Genomic DNA, 18207 nt, shown 5'->3' on the forward strand with positions numbered 1-18207 from the left:
ACGCTTACCTAAAGCCACCTCACCACCGCTCCAAAAGAATCAACCACGACATGTGCATACGGCCATTTCCTGCTAGATGTGATTTATTCAAATTTTCTTTTTTTCCTCGATCCACAGAACTATGGTATAACCTGCCCCGCCATATTATGAATGATGTGTCACTAGATGTTTTTGTTGCGAGTGTTCAATCTTTCTTTGAAAATGCTTTTGTAAATCTGTTGTAGCCATATAGCTTTCTTGATTATGAGTCATATAAATTGTATGATTCTACAGCTCTGCACAGTTGTTGATTCGATTGTTTATATAAGTTATGTATCTTTTAATTAATGTTCCTGAACACCAAACCTGTTGTACCACCTATTATTCATTCCACTCCTGTAGTGCCTGAGAAAGTCTCAGAGTATTATGAAATAAATAAATAAATAAATAAATAAATAAATAAATAAATAAATAAATAAATAAATAAATTGCAGTCCAACTTACCTACTCTTGCACTTCGTCGCCACATTGCTAGTTTATGCTTATTCCATAAGTTCGATTCCGAGCTATCACAGGAACCCTACATCTGCCCTTCCCCACCACGTTTCTCTTCGCACCGGATATCAGCAGCAGGTATCTCGACCACGAGCACGCTTAAAAACTTTTTCTCCGCCATCCTTTCCCCGGACTGCTAGCGACTGGAACGGCCTTCCCCAAGACCTTGCTGCCATCACATGCCCATCTATGTTCCTTTACCAAATTACGCGTGCGCTTGCATCACAATAATCATTTTTGTTTGTATAACTCGTTCAAAATTTTTTCTGTATTCAATTGCTAACCTATATGTGTTCCACCCCTTATGTAATACCCTCTCATGAGGGTCTTTAAGGAAATAAAGTGAAGTTACTGCACGTTTACAATTGAATTTAACAGCGCTGAAGATGGATGGAGAGAAAGCGACAGATAGCGTTAGAGGGGTGAAGCCTCAAAACGCCGTAAATAATTTAATATAGTAGCATTTTTACAGCCACCTTCGTTTTGCAGGAGGATACTATGCTCTGATGTCACGGCACAGTATATGGTCATCTGGGAGCAGGATATTGCGATGTTACGACACTCGCTCTGGCTCATTGAGTCGTCCGCTATGCTGCTGCACTGGCCTTCATGAATAACAGCACACAAGTCGGCCGAGCTAGCCGGAGGCCCCAAGAGGGTGTCAAAACATCCCAATGTCCTTTTCCCACGTGACCACTTATTTATTTATTTATTTATTTATTTATTGATACTGCGGTCCTGTTTCCAGGACCTTAGCAAGATGCATACAAAGTGAAAAACATCCAAGTACAATATACAGCGATACATACTGCTGTTAGTATTTTTATGTATGTATAATTACTGTCAAGCTGTTCGTATTACATTACATTGTATAACACTAGAGGTTAACCTGCAATGGTAAGCTGTTAAAATGCCTTGTTAATTGTCGCCCTTTTTGTACGCCTTGTATATTGGGGGCTCGGGCGCTTCTCAAGTGAATTGATTTTCACTTTTTGCCCGAGCATTCCCGCATTGTGATGATGCAAATAAATTTCAACTTCAACTTCAACTTCATAACATAGGTCACTCGCGATGTACAAATGCAAGCAGTTACTGAATAACACACAGTAAATCACTCGCTACATAAACATAGGTGCGACTCAAATAATGGCGGTGAGCATTGAGTTACAACGTCATCAGTAAGATTATTCCATTCAACAATAGTTCTGGGGAAAAAAAATTTGAAGCAATTCTTTTTAGTAATTAACGGTGTTATTGTCTGTGAGTGTCGATGACGTGTAGCATAACCAGTAGAAAAAGTGATAAAGCGTGATGTATCAATGTTGTAGTGCCCTTTTATGAGCTGAAATAAAGATTTTAAACGGCATGTTTGGTTCCTTTGTGTTACAGATGGCAATCCACTTCTCTTGAGAAGCTCCGTAACTGAAGTGTGGCCATACGAATTATATATGAATCGTACGGCCCTTTTTTGAACTTTTTCTAGTTTAGTAAAGTTTCTTTTAGTAAAGGGATCCCATATGACAATTGCGTATTCCAACATTGGTCGAATGATGGCATTGTAAGAAAGAAAACGCACAGGAGGCATAGCGAATTTTAGGGAGCGTCTTAGAAAAAATAGTTTTCGAAGGCAGTTTGCCGTGACAATGTCAACATGTTTGTTCCACGAGAGAGTGTTAGTAATCCAGAGGCCAAGGTATTTATATGCGGTTACCTCAGAAAGCATGATGTTTTCGGCATTGTAGCTGTACAATAAAGGCTTGTTTTTTAACGATATTCTCATAAAGACAGTTTTATCGAAGTTAATTTCCATTTGCCAATCGTTGCACCATGTTACTATGCTTTTAAAGGCATCATTCAGTCTAATTTGATCGTCAACGGAGGAAATTTTTTCGTACAGAGCACAGTCATCAGCGTACAACCTAATACCCACAGAAATCTGATCCACAATGTCACTTATGTAAAGTAAAAACAGAAGCGGACCAAGAACTGATCCTTGGGGGACGCCAGAATCAACGGGCACCTTATCTGAACTGGCTGAATTTAGTGTTACAAACTGACGTCGGTTAGTCAAATAACTCTTTATCCAGGCGAGTAGTTTGTTATTTTGCAGAATGTAGCTTAGCTTATGCAACAATTTGTTATGCGAGACTTTATCAAACGCCTTACGGAAATCCATGAAAATTACGTCTGTTTGTTTACCCTCGTTTATGGCTGCTGCAAAGTCGTGAATGATTTCTGCAAGTTGGGAATTATTTGAAAATCCTCGCCTAAAGCCGTGCTGCATGCAGGTAAGTAGCTTATGTTCTTCAATAAAAGCAGTTATATGTTTGTGAATAATATGCTCTAACATTTTACAAGCTGTTGAGGTTAGCGAAATTGGACGGTAATTCTGAATGAGTGTGTAGAGCCGTGGTAAACGAGACGGACACACGTCTTTTCGGTAACAAGGTCTAGTTTATTCTGTCCAAAAAGAGAATTGAGCGGGCGCGCCCAGCGCGCGGGAAGTGGCGAGGGCTTTAGAGAGAGAGAGGAGAAAAGAGGGAAAAGGAGCATAGAGAAGTGCGCGGACCTAGTGCGAAAGGAAAGACAAAGTAATGAGAAAAGGGAGCTCGCGCACGGCGTTCGGCACAGTGAGTCGGATCATGTGTCCGTGTGCCTGGTGTCCAACACTCGCGAAGGTCCGCTTACGGGAGGCCCGCGGGACGGAGTCGTTTACGGCTGCGGCGGTGGTGCGCAGCTCTATCGCCGCGCCGCTACAAGTGTTTTGTGACCAGATTTGTGCAAAGGCACGATTCTGGCATCCCGCCAATCATCAGGTACTGCAGCTTCGTTTAAACACCTAGTGTACAGAGCATGTAAGTATTTTGCACACCACTCGGCATAACGTTTCAAGAAAGCATTTGGGATATTGTCTGGTCCAGGAGATTTTTTTACCTCAAGGTTCAACAGCAGATTTAAAATGCCATGTTCACTTATTACGACATCAGGAATAGGAGATACGGACACTTCAAAAGGCGGAAGACGGCCGTCATCTTGCGTAAATATGTCTCTGAAATTTTTATTGAATGCCATCGAAGCCCCTGCATCATCCTGCACACAGCCACCATAAACTACACGTCCGTCATTAGAGCGAGACTTCGGGCTCACCAATCTCCAAAATTTTTCAGGTGACCTTTTGATAATGGATGGCAGTGTTATATCGAAATAGTTTTTCTTATCATGCGCAATCTTGTTCTTCACCTCCTCCGATATCTGTTCGACCATTAGTTTCAAGTCAGACCTGTTTGTCGTTCTCGCCCTCTTCTTTAGACGTTTCAATTTTCGCTGCAGCTGCAGCGTTACTCGACTTATCCATGGATTTCGAAAGTTATGTTTTTTAGCTATCCTTGGCACGAAACGCTGAATGAATTCGTGAATTACCCCCTTGAAGAAAAGCCACAAATCATTTACCGAACAAGTGTTGTTTCTGAAAGAGTCATAATTAAAACTGAGAGCATCAAGAATAGACTCGTCTTCTGCTTTAGAAAAATACACTTGACATTGCCTCGCTGTTCCAATGCGACGCCCTCTAACGTTAAGACTACTGCTTTGTGATCTGAAATGCCCGAGGTGACGCTACAGATCACTTTGTCTTTAATATTCCCACTTATAGGGAACAGATCAAGGACTGACTCAGAGCCGTTCTGAATTCTGGTTGCCTCATTTACAACTTGCAAGAGGTCGAAGTTGAACACAATGTTTAACATTTCATTCTCGACACTTTTGGCACTGGTTATCGAAAAGGTGTTCCAGAGCAGATTGGGAAGGTTAAAATCACCTGTCAGAATCAGTTTGTCTTCAGGCTTTACGTGGCGATGCATATACTGGTTAAACTGTTCAAATATTGTGGCAGGGGAATTCCTCATACAACACCACATACAGTGTTGTAATGTAACTACACAGTATCCTCCTAGAAAACAAAACCGAAAGCAGCTCTAGGAAAGCTATTATACTAAATCACGCCACTCCAAGGCTTGTTATTATATTTTTAGAGCTCTAAAGCCCTAATTTAACGTGAAAAAAAGAGGAATAATTGAAGATATCATGTCCGTACCTCTTCAAATGGAACTTTGCAGACGATGTTCGGCGTAAAGTGTATTGGGTGCCTTGAATAAGCATTTATGGTGTGAGGGCGTGTTGTAAATGCCAAAGAAAAGTACCAGTGGTCTAGCCCCCGGACATAGTTTTGTTCGTAAGGTACTTTATTTGAAAAATCTGAAGGAGCTAAGCAACATTTTCTTGGTGCAAATATTGGCTTGCATAGCTGTAACTGGCACAAGAATTGTTGAAGCTTGAAGCACCATCGATTCTGTCATGGGCACTTAAGCAGTGGGCATTCCTTCTCTGGGCACAGACCTAGAGTGAGGGGGCAGGGTAAAATTGAAAATATTGCTGTCCAGTATGAATACAAGGACATACTTTATATTATGCACAACATACGGTATCTGTCAACAATAAACTTGCGCACAGTAATAAAATAGATATGCCTGCTCGTTGATAGACATAAATGGCTGCCTTATACATGGCATTTATATCACGCAGCATTTCTCTATCCACCATCTGAAAACACTGTGCTTTGGCAAGGTATGCAGTAGTGTGACCGCCATGCAAGTGTTGGCAAGCTGTATGGCAAAATCTATGCAAGTTAAAGGGCAGGCTATTGCTTCCTGTCAAGGTAACCTGACTCATTACAATACCAGTGCAATTTATCTCTCGGTATTTCTGCTCAAAAGAGACCCTATTTACGCATTGCACGGTGCAGCGGTGGCGTAGAGATAGAACACCCGCCTCGCGTGCAAGAGGTCCGTGGTTCGAATCCCGGTGTCGCGCAATTTTCCACCGGATTAAAAAAAAATCCGCGTGTTGATAAGATTGCATAAACAGCCCTGGAGTGTGGCCTGATCCCGGTGACCAGAACCGGTAACGCACTCCCTCACCAGAGCAGGATTGGCCACCCTGGTGCAGTACTTGGCCACAACCTCCTATATGAACACAACAATCAAACCCCGGCCCTCAGTCCCCAGCAGCTGCGAAGCAACTGACCACGGCGGCGGTCAGACCTGCGGCGCAGCAGAGGGCGCTAAGAATCCCTGGCTCCAGACAGGCCGCCATTGGAATATGCACCTGGCAACGTTTAACGCTAGAACGCTATCTAGTGAGGCGAGTCTAGCAGTGCTATTGGAGGAATTAGAGGGCAGTAAATGGGATATAATAGGTCTCAGTGAAGTTAGGAGGCCAAAAGAAGCATATACAGTGCTAAAAAGCGGGCACGTCTTGTGCTGCCGTGGCTTAGCGGAGAGACGAGAACTAGGAGTCGGATTCCTGATTGATAAGAATATAGCTGGTAACATACAGGAATTCTATAGCATTAACGAGAGGGTGGCAGGTCTTGTGAAACTTAATAAGAGGTACAAAATGAAGGTTGTACAGGTCTACGTCCCTACATCCACTCATGATGTCCAGGAAGTCGAAAGTTTCTATGAAGACGTGGAATCGGCGGTGGGGAGAGTGAAAACGATATACACTATACTGATGTATGGTGTATATATGATGCCAAGGTAGGTAAGAAGCAGGCTGAAGACAAGGCAGTGGGGGAATATGGCATAGGCACTAGGAATAGCAGGGGAGAGTTATTAGTAGAGCTTGCGGAACAGAATAATATGCGGATAATGAACACTTTCTTCCACAAGCAGGATAGCCGAAAGTGGACGTGGAGGAGCCCGAACGGCGAGACTAGAAATAAAATAGACTTCACACTCTGCGCTAACCCTGGCATCATACAAGAGGTGGACGTACTCGGCAAGGTGCGCTGCAGTGACCATAGGATGGTCATCATCATCATCATCATCAGCCTGGTTACGCCCACGGCAGGGCAAAGGCCTCTGCCATACTTCTCCAAAAACCCCGGTCATGTACTAGTTGTGGCCATGCCGTCCCTGCAAACTTCTTAATCTCATCCGCCCACCTAATTTTCTGCCGCCCCCTGCTACGCTTCCCTTCCCTTGGGATCCAGTCCGTAACCCTTAATGACCATCGGTTATCTTCCCTCCTCATTACATGTCCTGCCCATGCCCATTTCTTTTTCTTGATTTCAACTAAGATGTCATTAACTCGCTTTTGTTCCCTCACCCAATCTGCTCTTTTCTTATCCCTTAACGTTACACCTATCATTCTTCTTTCCATAGCTCGTTGTGTCGTCCTCAATTTGAGTAGAACCCGTTTCGTAAGCCTCCAGGTTTCTGCCCCGCAGGTGAGTACTGGTAAGACACAGCTATTATATACTTTTCTCTTGAGGGATAACGGCAACCTGCTGTTCATGATTTGGGAATGCCTGCCAAACGCACTCCAGCCCATTCTTATTCTTCTGATTATTTCCGTCTCATGATCCGGATCCGCCGTCACTACCTGCCCTAAGTAGATTTATTCCCTTACGACTTCCAGTGCCTCGCTGCCTATTGTAAATTGCTGTTCTCTCCCGAGACTGTTAAGCATTACTTTAGTTTTCTGCATATTAATTTTTAGACCCACTCTTCTGCTTTGCCTCTCCAGGTCAATGAGCATGCATTGCAATTGGTCCCCTGAGTTACTAAGCAAGGCAATATCATCAGCGAATCGCAAGTTACTAAGGTATTCTCCATTAACTTTTATCCCCAATTCTTCCCAATCCAGGTCTCTGAATACCTCCTGTAAACACGCTGTGAATAGCATTGGAGATATCGTATCTCCCTGCCTGACGCCTTTCTTTATTGGGATTTTGTTGCTTGCTTTATGGAGGACTACGGTGGCTGTGGAGCCGCTATAGATATCTTCCAGTATTTTTACATATGGCTCATCTACACCCTGATTCCGTAATGCCTCCATGACTGCTGAGGTTTGGACTGAATCAAACGCTTTCTCGTAATCAATGAAAGCTATATACAACGGTTGCTTATATTCTGCACATTTCTCTATCACTTGATTGATAGTGTGAATATGGTCTATTGTTGAGTAGCCTTTACGGAATCCTGCCTGGTTCTTTGGTTGACAGAAGTCTAAGGTGTTCCTGCTTTTATTTGCAATTACCTTAGTAAATACTTTGTAGGCAACGGACAGTAAGCTGATCGGTCTATAATTTTTCAAGTCCTTGGCGTCCCCTTTCTTATGGATTAGGATTGTGTTAGCGTTCTTCCAAAATTCCGGTACGCTCGAGGTCATGAGGCATTGCGTATACAGGGTGGCCAGTTTCTCTAGAACAATCTGTCCACCATCCTTCAACAAATCTGCTGTTACCTGATCCTCCCCAGCTGCCTTCCCCCTTTGCATATCTCCTAAGGCTTTCTTTACTTCTTCCGGCGTTACCTTCGCGATTTCGAATTCCTCCAGACTATTTTCTCTTCCATTATCGTCGTGGGTGCCACTGGTACTGTATAAATCTCTATAGAACTCCTCAGCCACTTGAACTATCTCATCCATATTAGTAGTGATATTGCCGGCTTTGTCTCTTAACGCATACATCTGATTCTTGCCAATTCCTAGTTTCTTCTTCACTGTTTTTAGGCTTCCTCCGCTCCTGAGAGCATGTTCAATTCTATCCATATTATACTTCCTTATGTCAGCTGTCTTACGCTTGTTGATTAAGTTCGAAAGTTCTGCCAGTTCTATTCTAGCTGTAGGGTTAGATGCTTTCATACATTGGCGTTTCTTGATCAGATCTTTCGTCTCCTGCGATAGTTTGCTGGTATCCTGCCTAACGGAGTTACCACCGACTTCCATTGCACACTCCTTAATGATGCCCACAAGATTGTCGTTCATTGCTTCAACACTAAGGTCCTCTTCCTGAGTTAAAGCTGAATACCTGTTCTGTAGCTTGATCTGGAATTCCTCTATTTTCCCTCTTACCGCTAACTCATTGATCGGCTTCTTATGTACCAGTTTCTTCCGTTCCCTCCTCAGGTCTAGGCTAATTCGAGTTCTTACCATCCTGTGGTCACTGCAGCGCACCTTGCCGAGCACGTCCACATCTTGTATGATGCCAGGGTTAGCGCAGAGTATGAGGTCCATATCATTTCTAGTCTCGCCGTTCGGGCTCCTCCACGTCCACTTTCGGCTATCCCGCTTGCGGAAGAAGGTATTCATTATCCTCATATTATTCTGTTCCGCAAACTCTACTAATAACTCTCCCCTGCTATTCCTAGTGCCTATGCCATATTCCCCCACTGCCTTGTCTCCAGCCTGCTTCTTGCCTACCTTGGGATTAAAGTCGCCCATTAGTATGGTGTATTTAGTTTTCACTCTCCCCACCGCCGATTCCACGTCTTCATAGAAGCTTTCGACTTCCTGGTCATCATGACTGGATGTAGGGGCGTAGACCTGTTCAATCTTCATTTTGTACCTCTTATTAAGTTTCACTACAAGACCTGCCACCCTCTCGTTAATGCTATAGAATTCCTGTATGTTACCAGCTATATTCTTATTAATCAGGAATCCGACTCCTAGTTCTCTTCTATCCGCTAAGCCCCGGTAGCACAGGACGTGCCCGCTATTTAGCACTGTATATGCTTCTTTCGGCCTCCTAACTTCACTGAGCCCTATTATATCCCATTTACTGCCCTCTAATTCCTCCAATAGCACTGCTAGACTCGACTCACTAGATAACGTTCTAGCGTTAAACGTTGCCAGGTTCATATTCCAATGGCGGCCTGTCCGGAGCCAGTGATTCTTAGCACCCTCTGCTGCGTCGCAGGTCTGACCGCCGCCGTGGTCAGTTGCTTCGCAGCTGCTGGGGACTGAGGGCCGGGGTTTGATTGTTGTGTTCATAGGAGGTTGTGGCCAAGTACTTCACCAGGGTGGCCAATCCTGCTCTGGTGAGGCAGTGCGTTACCGGTTCTGGTCACCGGGATCAGGCCACACTCCAGGCCTGTTTGTGCAATTTTATCAACACGCGGATTTTTTTTAATGCGGTGGAAAATTGCCGGCACCGGGATTCGAACCACGGACCTCTTGCACGCGAGGCGGGTGTTCTACCTCTACGCCACCGCTGCACTCTACGCACCGCTGCACATAGGATGGTAAGAACTCAAATTAGCCTAGACCTGAGGAGGCAACGGAAGAAACTGGTACATAAGAAGCCGATCAATGAGTTGGCAATAAGAGGGAAAATAGAGGAATTCCAGATCAAGCTACAGTACAGGTATTCGGCTATAACTTGGGAAGAGGACCTTAGTGTTGAAGCATTGAATGACAATCTTGTGGGCACCATTAAGGAGTGTGCAATAGAAGTCGGTGGTAACTCCATTAGACAGGATACCAGTAAGCTATCGCAGGAGACGAAAGATCTGATCAAGAAACGCCAATGTATGAAAGCCTCTAACACTGCAGCTAGAACTGGCAGAACTTTCGAAGTTAATCAACAAGCGTAAGACAGCTGACATAAGGAAGTATAATATGGATAGAATTGAACATGCTCTCAGGAGCAGAGGAAGCCTAAAAGCAGTGAAAGAAAAAACCAGGAATAGGCGAGAATCAGATGTATGTGTCAAGAGACAAAGCCTTCAATATCATTACTAATATGGATGAGATAGTTCAAGTGGCTGAGGATTTCTATAGAAATTTATACAGTACCAGTGGCACCCATGACGATAATGAAAGAGAGAATAGTCTAGAGGAATTTGAAATGCCACAAGTAATGCCGGAAGAAGTAAAGAAAGCCTTGGGAGCTATGCAAAGCGGGAAGGCAGCTGGGGAGGAGCAGGTAACAGCAGATTTGTTGAAGGATGGTGGGCAGATTCTTCTAGAGAAACTGGCCACCTTGTATGCGCAATGCCTCATGACCTCGAGCGTACCGGTATCCTGGAAGAACGCTAACGTAATCCTAATCCATAAGAAAGGGGACGCCAAAGACTTGAATAATTATAGACCGATCAGCTTACTGTCAGTTGCCTACAAACTATTTACTAAGGTAATCGCAAATAGAATCAGGAACACCTTAGACTTCTGTCAAGCAAAGGACCAGGCAGGATTCCGTAAAGGCTACTCAACAATAGACCATATTCACACTATCAATCAGGTTATAGAGAAATGTGCGGAATATAACCAACCCTTATATATAGCTTTCATTGATTACGAGAAAGCGTTTGATTCGGTCGAAACCTCAGCATTCATGGGGGCAATACGGAATCAGGGTGTAGACGAGCCGTATGTAAAAATACCGAAAGATATCTATAACGGCTCCACAGCCACCGTAGTCCTCCATAATGAAAGCAACAAAATCCCAATAAAGGAAGGCGTCAGGCAGGGAGGTACGATCTCTCCTATGCTATTTGCAGCGTGTTTACAGGAGGTATTCAGAGACCTGGATTGGGAAGAATTGGGGATAGAAGCTAATGGAGAATACCTCAGTAACTTGCGATCCGCTGATGATATTGCATTGCTTAGTAACTCAGGGGACCAATTGCAATGCATGCTAACTGACCTGGAGAGGCAAAGCAGAAGAGTGAGCCTAACAATTAATCTGCAGAAAACTAAAGTAATTTTTAACAGTCTCGGAAGAGAACAGCAATTTGAAATAGGTAGCGAGGCCCTGGAAGTGGTAAGGGAGTACATCTACATAGGGCAGGTAGTGACGGCAGATCCGGATCATGAGACGGAAATAATCAGAAGAATGAGAATGGGCGGGGGTGCGTTTGGCAGGCATTCTCAGATCATGAACAGCAGGTTGCCATTATCCCTCAAGATAAAGTGTATAATAGCTCTGTTTTACGAGTACTCACGTACAGGGCAGAAACCTGGAGGCTTACGAAAAGGGTTCTACTTAAATTGAGGATGACGCAACGAGCTATGGAAAGAAGAATGATGGGTGTAACATTAAGGGATAAGAAAAGAGCAGATTAGGTGAGGGACCAAACGCGAGTTAATGACATCTTAGTTGAAATCAATAAAAAAAAATGGAGGGCATGGGCAGGACATGTCATGAGGAGGGAAGCTAACCGATGGTCATTAAGGGTTACGGACTGGATTCCGAGAGAACGAAGCGTAGCAGGGGCGGCAGAAAGTTAGGTGGGCGGATGAGATTAAGAAGTTTGCAAGGACGAGATGGCCACAATTAGTACATGACCGGGGTTGTTGGAGATGTATGGGAGAGGCATTTGCCTTGCAATGGGTGTAACCAGGCTGATGATGATGATGATGATCTAACCAAGTAGACGTAGCAGGATATAGTTGTACAATGGACAGGGAAAACACGAACATTTAAGGACAAAGGACTCCTGCCAGATAGACCTAGCGGAAGAGCTCTGCACTTGCGTGATGGGTGTATTTAGTACCTCACGCAATTGAGAGATGCTCAAACAGTAGACGTGTTTAATACCTCGTTGCGGCGTGACTGTCACCTCTAACGCAGGCGAAAAAAGATTGGAGGACGCTTAAGCTTCGCCTTCAAGAGTGGAACGCGACAGCGTTCCCATCGACCCGCCAAGGGGTGTAAGACAATGCGCTACGGCGCAGGGATCACTTACGAGGCGCCCCGCATCGGACTTTGCGCCCACCTATCATACGGAGAGTGTCGAGCAACGCAGCGTTCGGCGCGGCAGCGAAACGTGCGCCTGAGCAAACGGAACGAACCAAAGAACTCGGTGTCTCGGGGGGGGGAAACGATCTACGCCAGCCAAACGTCGTGATCGGCACGGGCAGAGAGATAGATAGATAGTAATCTAAAGAAAGGAACGGCGCTTGATTCTGCAACCCGCGTGGGAGCACGGCGAAGCGTCTTCAGGGGAGAGGGAGTCGGGGCTGCGACGCGGCTGGCACCGGTCCGCGCACAGCCCCAATGCGCGCATGGCGCGCCACATGTCGGGGCAGCGCCGTACATTGAGAGGAGGGGGTCTTCTGTGTTTGCCGCAAGATGGCTCTGCGTGTGCGGTAAGCGCAGAAGAAATGTAGAGGAAACGTGCTTCGCTACTCGTGTAAATGCGACTTCTGTAAGTTACATGCTCATAATTACCGATATACACCGCAGTATAACTTTCTACGGCAAGTTTTTAAGGCAACACCGCGTTCACTAGAAGCGCGTTTGTACCGCTTTCAGGCATCGAACTCGTGGCTCAGTGGTAGCGTCTCCGTCTCACACTCCGGAGACCCTGGTTCGATTCCCACCCAGCCCATCTTGGAAGTTGCTTTTTATTTATGAAGTGCCTGCCGTGATTTATCGCTCACGGCCAACGCCGCGGACGCCGACGTCGACGCCGACGACACCGGCTTTTCTGCGACACGAGCTCCTTAACGCTATCGCGTTAAAAGATGAGCTCAGATGCATGTAGCGCGAGAGTAGAACACGCTAGCGCACTTGTCCAAAGCGGCCGCGGTGTCAGCCGTCCCCGAGATCCCGTGGCACCATGGCTAGCTGGCTTAAACAAACACTGGCTACGGCAGCTACTTCTTCGCTCCGCCTCCCACAAATTGATGACATGGACGACCGAGCCCAGTCTTCCCACAACTTGGTGACCAGAACGACCGAGCTCAGGCATGCCAGCATCAGCGCACCGGCCTTACGAAGGCAAGTAGTGACGTGGCGAAACACGGTTCGGCAGACGTCCTGCGATTGTTGACATGCCCGACATCTGGTTCATCTATCTAAACAGCCATTTCCTTCTCAACAATATTACAAGCTCCGGCTGCGTTGCACGCTCTAGCTCTCAGCTCTGGCTCCGACTTCTACAAGGATTTGCGGGCAGCTGTCCTTGCTCACTAAGTCACCTCGAGCGCTCACTCTCCTCCAGCCGGTGCTTAATCACAACAGTTACCTCCATCTATTGTGTCATTCTGCGTCTTGTCGTCCCACATCACCTGCGTCCACCCATGCCGATCGTCTGCATGCACCGACCCCAGCATCAAACCTCTACTCGGTCCCTGAGCCTCCTCCCCAGCTGAAAGGCAGCTGCTCAACGAATCTGTCCAAGGAATTCACTGGGTTAAACGCAGGCGCTTTCGGCTACACTACAGCTCGTCGCGCTCCTTCCTTGGACGTTCCCAGAAGGTGCCATCTTTCCACTCGGGGCACTTCACTCATCACAAATACAGAGGCTCAGCCACTGGCTCCACAAGGCGCGAATTTCACTCTCGCAGGCACGGCGATGCCACAAGCACTACTCTCGTGATGCATTCAGTGACCACTGAAACTCTGATGCTATCGGCATTCGAGATTCCACTGCAAGCAACAGCAACAAAGCCTCCCGATGTTGTGCTCACACTTTCTGCTTATGCATGGCCTACCGAAGTTTTGCAGGAGCAACTCTGCCATCTGGTTTCTTCAGGTCGAGAATCACTTCTACGTCAACAACATGAGTGACCGACACTTGAGTTTTCTCCATACAAGTCCCGAGCTAACAGACGGTGTACTTTTGAAGCTCAGACTTCTACAGGTCCGGGCATCTACGAGTACCTGTGGCAGGTTGCAATTTTGCACTCCGGTATCATTGTGGCTGCGCCTCGCTCACAACCTACGCTGCCGGTGCTGCCTAGCACATCTCTCTCAGATTGCGTGAACCCGACACTACCAATGACGACACCGTCTGCACACTTTACCTAGGCTCTACCATTGGACATTATTTCACTTGTACTTCGTACGACGAGATGGGCTCTGTAGCTGCGCGACTATTGCCTCCAACACAGGCAAATAAGATGGGCTCAAGCACAGGCAGAGCAAAAATAGAACATGCCAGCGCGCGCGACCTGAACGGCCGCTCCCGAGATCCCGTGACACCATGGCTGGCTGGCTTGAATAAGCCGTGATTACGGCAGCTAATTCTTCATGCTGCCTCCCCTAAATTGGTGACCCGGACGACCAAACCCAGCCTTTCCACAACTTCTTTGTACATACTCACAGTGCTTCCGTCGCAAGTTAGAAAACATTGCCATAGCCTGCAAGTCATTATTGCATTGATGTAATTAACCATGAGGACTCGTTAATTTGAATTTCAACAGTAGGTTTAAACATATACACAAGTCGGAAATTAAAATGGAGCAACTCCCATGCATTATGCGAACCAATGTTATGGTAACATTTTGCTGGTAACAAAGCATTGTTATGATTAACATGAAGTGTTGCTCGGTGAACCGACATGTTTGTGTAAAATGAACAACTATGTGTGTAACGAAAGAAAAAAGACGTCAGTGACCATGATCGTGTGACACTGACGGCATGATTTCTACTCCGGCCATTTGAACTCAGTTTACGACATGCAGACTGTTGCGCCCTACATGTGTACTGAACGAGCATATGAAAGAGAAGCATGGATTGTGAAGTTATCAGTGATTATGTGTTATACAATCGCACGTACCTATGGCTATGTCATGTGATGTATGTTAAAACGACGGTGGCTTCGTGGCTTTCTCAGCTGAAAGCAGTTTTTTTTTTCAAAAACTCATTCATTCATTTATTTATTGATACTGTCAGCCTTTCTCAGACTATTACAGGAGTGGAAAATCTAATAAATACACATTCTAAACAAGGTACATTTCACAACTACGATACCGACACAAAAGACAAAGGAACAATTCAAACAGTAGATAAGAAAACTCATGCAAGTGCTGAGGCAGAACTATTACAACGGTGTACTACGGTCCAGGTAAGATTTCAGGCATTCTAGAAAGGCATCGAGGGAGTTAATATATACAATGGAATCAGGCAGCATGTTCCATTCTTTAATAACACGAGGGAAAAAACTGAACTTAAAACAATCGTTATAAGAACGCGGCACAGGAATGTACATGGAATGGCGATGTCTTGATGTCTCATTAGGGTGTATTGTAAAATATGGTGATGTGTTGATATTCAAGTGGCCATGAATTAAAAGGTAAAGAAACTTCAGCCTATCTACCTTAGGGCAGTATTCTAAACTTTTAAGGTTTGCTAATTTACATAATTCGGTTGGTGAATCAGTTCGGCGATATTTATTGAAAATAAAACGGGAAGCAAGTTTCTGAACTTTCTCAATTTTTAATTTGTTAGACGCAGTGTAAGGATCCCAAAAAATTTTGCCATATTCAATTACAGGTTTTACAAGGGTGTTATAAGTGAGTGTTTTTACATCGGGAGTTGCCTTGTGGATTTTGCGTCTTAGTGCCAAAATTGCTTTGCGTGCCTTGGAGCATACATCATCTAAGCGTGTATTCCAGTAGAGGTCAGAAGTTGTGGGGTCTCTCACACCCGTGCTCTTGGGACAAAGGAACGACAACACAGTAGTGCACACAATCACAAGGGCATTTATTGCACCTTTCATAGATCAACGCCTGCTAGCCGAGTTGCTATCCACAAGACATGCCAATGGGCGCGCGACAAATCTAGAAGTCCGACTCACCGCGACCGGAAGCGAGCGAATATGTTCGCCCCATGCTGGATCCCAACGCCTGGTCCTTCGCGTGTATGGTCACGCGAATCGTGGCGCGTTCGAAGGCGGCCACGCGAGGCGGTCTCGCAGAAGCATCGGTCGCCGCGCGCGCGGAATGTCCGCCCCGTTCGCCGACCCGCCGGGGAAGCGAGAGCGCCTTGTCTCCCGGCGCCCCGAGTAACCCCGCAGCGGCGTGCGACACTCGCGCCATCTCTCGCACCGCGCTTCAACCACATCGACCGCCGCGTGCGTCACGCAGGCCACGCGGCGAAGCGGGATTGCAGGAGGTGGGGGAAAACAAGATATCTGGGGACGCGCGTGAGTCGCGCATCCCCACATCCCCCCAACCTTAAATCACTACATACTCCGGCGAAACATGTGACACGGTCTAACATCAAACTGTGCTTCGCGAACAAGGTAGAACATTAAACAGTGGCCGCGCCAAGGAAATGTCCACGCTGTCCATAGCATGCGAGCCGACATTGTCCTTGGGTGCACCGCTGGCGTCCGCCGGTCACAGCGGCAGCTTTGCAGACTCGGCGGCACGATTCCAGGCCAGGACTCCGGAAACGACGACGCAGTAGTCGGTACGAGCAAGCGTCGCTCGCGCCGACGCGCCCTGCTGGCAAGAGCCGCCGTAGCTGTAGGTGACCGCCGGCTCTTTTGTCCGCCGCCGAGGGTTGCGAGCTGGATACAGGAGGCCGCCGAAGTCGCTGCGCCGAACTGGCCACAGCATCACCCTCGCCCGGGGTGGCTCGATCGTAGTCCGGGGCAGCAGCGCAGACGATGTGCAGGTGACAGCAAGCCAGGGGTGACTCCAATCACGCTGCGTACATTCAACACACTCGGCAAACACTAAAGTAGTGCAAGGGAGAGGAATTACGCATGCGCATCGCCCACGTGGCACGATGTTCAACTCGGCCAGCAAAAGATCGGGCAGCTACTCAGATGCTAAGTTCACGTGAACGAAGCTCGCTTTCTTGAGTCGAACGAGTAATTTCAATTCGTGCGAGGCTAACTAGAATGAGGGAAGCAACTTGCAACACCTCAACGCCACGGTCCACCAGGTTGTGTCCCTTCACGTGCGACAGGCAGCTTCGTAAAGCCTTAGGCCTAAAGCGTCGCTACCCTGACAACAACCGGCATCCGAAAACAACACCCAAAATGAGCGCAAAACAGGCAGCCGCGAGGAGACGTCAGCTCTGTGAGGTGGTCCTACTCCGCTCGGTGCACACTGCATCCGAGTTGACGGCGCCCACCGTCCCAGACGGTGTCGGAGCGCCCGGTGCCAGGCCGCAATACCAGTCAGCCCGTAGTGGCACCCGTGGCCCACGGCCACCCGGCTCCCAGAGCCGCGACTTCATCCGAGTCAAAGAGATAGAAGAAGCTATTTACATAAGAAATTCGGACCACCCACGAGGCTTCCGTACTCACTCGCTTCAGGCTTGCCACTGCTCCGCGGGCGCTCAGCCTCGCTCTCCCAGGATGCAGACCACGTGGCTCTCGTACTGACGAATGTCACTAAAAAAACACTTGCGAAAAGGCTTAGCATGTTGATATGTTCAAACACACTACAGCCACCATCATCTCGCTCAAGAAAGCACGCCGCCAACGCTAGCGAACAAAATCCACGCTAGCCCTACGCTTCGGTTCAAACAAAGGTCTCGAACGAAGCAAAACTGTTAAAATTTTCTATCGTCCGATGCCCCAAGAGCCCCACGTTGGGCGCCAGATGTGGCGTCTCTCACACCCGTGCTCTTGGGACAGAGGAACGATAACACAGTAGTGCACACAATCACAAGGGCATTTATTGCACCTTTCATAGATCAATGCCTGCTAGCTGAGTTGCTATCCACAAAACATGCCGATGAGCGCGCGACAAATCTAGAAGTCCGACTCACCGCGACCGGAAGCGAGCGAATATGTTCGCCCCATGCTGGATCCCAACGCCTGGTCCTTCGCGTGTACGGTCACGCGAATCGTGGCGCGTTCGAAGGCGGCCACGCGAGGCGGTCTCGCAGAAGCATCGGTCGCCGCGCGCGCGGAATGTCCGCCCCGTTTGCCGACCCGCCGGGGAAGCGAGAGCGCCTTGTCTCCCGGCGGCGCATTTACATTCGCTCGCCTGTGCAGCCGGTCGACTGCAGCGCCGCCCCCGCGGCACCAAAGGGAACTATATATCTAGGTAACTTTTCGCCCTAGGGGAGTCTAGGTCCCTAGTTGTTGTGTAAAAAACGCGCCTAGCTCCTGAAACGCCCTAGTCCCCATGCGCGCG

This window comes from Dermacentor variabilis, unplaced genomic scaffold (genome assembly GCF_050947875.1).
Source record: "Dermacentor variabilis isolate Ectoservices unplaced genomic scaffold, ASM5094787v1 scaffold_14, whole genome shotgun sequence".
Lineage (NCBI taxonomy): Eukaryota > Metazoa > Arthropoda > Arachnida > Ixodida > Ixodidae > Dermacentor > Dermacentor variabilis.